The sequence below is a fragment of the Coturnix japonica genome, linkage group LGE64 (assembly GCF_001577835.2).
Source record: "Coturnix japonica isolate 7356 linkage group LGE64, Coturnix japonica 2.1, whole genome shotgun sequence".
Classification (NCBI taxonomy): domain Eukaryota; kingdom Metazoa; phylum Chordata; class Aves; order Galliformes; family Phasianidae; genus Coturnix; species Coturnix japonica.
The window spans coordinates 399424-400498 of NC_029545.1; positions in this window are offsets into that span (position 1 = coordinate 399424).

Consider the following 1075-nt stretch of genomic DNA (forward strand, 5'->3'; position numbering starts at 1 on the left):
GGTATTGTGGGGTATAATGGGGTCAGACTGGGGGCATACTGGGACTGTATTGGGATATACTGGTATTGTGGGGTATAATGGGATCAGACTGGGGGCATACTGGGTCTGTATTGGGATATACCAGGGTCATAATGGGGGCTGTACTGGGGTATACTGGGACTATACTGGGGTAATACACAGGGACACTGGGCTATACTGGGTATAATGGGATTATATTGAGGTTTACTGGGAGCATACTGGCGTCCCAAAGGCCATACTGGGGGCCACTAGGGGCTATACTGGTTTTTAATGGGGGCATTCTGGGGGGCAGCGGGATCAGACTGGGATATACTGGGGCCATACTGGGGCCATACAGGGCTATACTGGGCCATACTGGGTATATTGGGCCATCTATACTGGGCCATACTGGGCTATACTGGGACATACTGGACTGTACTGGGGGCATACTGGACTGTACTGGGGGCATACTGGAGCTATACTTTGGCTATACTGGGGCCATACTGGGCTATACTGGGGCCATACAGGGTTATACTGGGCCATACTGGGGCTATACTGGGGCCATGCTGGGCTATACTGGGACATACTGGGGCTATAATGGGGCTATACTGGGGCCATACTGGGCTGTACTGGGCTATACTGGGCTACACTGGGCCCATACTGGGGCTTTACTGGGGCTATACTGGGCCATACTGGACTGTACTGGGGCATACTGGTCTATACTGAGGCTATTCTGGGCTACACTGGGGCTATACTGGGGCTATACTGGGCTATACTGGGGCCATCCTGGGGCTATACTGGGCTACACTGGGCCAATACTGGGGCTTTACTGGGGCTATACTGGGCCATACTGGACTGTACTGGGGCATACTGGGCTATACTGGGACATACTCAGCTATACTGGGGCTATATTGGGGCCATACTGGGCTATACTGGGACATACTGGGTATACTGGGCCATCTATACTGGGCCATACTGGGCTGTACTGGGCTATACTGGGCCATACCGGGCCATACTGGGCTATACTGGGAAATACTTGGCTATACTGGGGCATAGTGGACTGTACTGGTGGCATACT